General features: G+C 56.3%; 1 protein-coding gene across 1 annotated transcript in view; it reads right to left on the reverse strand.

Moving 5' to 3' along the window:
* UBN2 (ubinuclein 2) overlaps positions 1-572 on the reverse strand; it is a 54843-nt gene that overhangs the window by 50595 nt on the left and 3676 nt on the right. The gene's annotated exons all lie outside the window — the stretch shown is intronic.

The raw sequence follows: 572 nt of genomic DNA on the forward strand, positions 1-572 counted from the left end.
CCTGGCCGGAGCCGCCCGCGGGCTCCTGGAGCCGGCAGTTGCCGCCCCGTTGTCCCCGCCCGGCACCGCCTTCCCTGCCAGGCGCACACCGCGCCCGTCGGCCGACCTCGCGGCCCCTGGCTGAGGATCACCGCCTTAGACATAGGCCCGCTCTGAGGAGGGGTTTGACCTCTAGTCAGAGGTTTCCCAACCCGGGCCTTTCTCGTGAGCGTTTTCCAAGGATGGGGGACAAAGCAGCATTGCTCACCCCGTGGGTCACCAGAATATACGAAAGGGTTTGCAGACAGACTTTAAAAATGGATCAAGGCAGGCACGGTTCTTTGAGTAGATGCGGTATCTTTTATTAGAGCACCTGAGTGGTTGGGAAAAAGTTCTTGGTGTGGGGAGTCGCTGAGACCCCGAGGAAGGAGAGAAGCTAGAAGCAGTGGCGGAATGGCAGTGAAAATGTAAATAGGTAGAGATAAGCAAGACAAAAGGAAAAGCAGGGAAGAGGGGGGGAGGGAAGTCAGGGAAACAACAGAGATAAAATACACGGTGAAAAAGGCAGTCTGAAAAAGGGAATAGTTGGTCTG

This window comes from Alligator sinensis, unplaced genomic scaffold (genome assembly GCF_000455745.1).
Source record: "Alligator sinensis unplaced genomic scaffold, ASM45574v1 scaffold166_1, whole genome shotgun sequence".
Taxonomy (NCBI): Eukaryota; Metazoa; Chordata; order Crocodylia; family Alligatoridae; genus Alligator; species Alligator sinensis.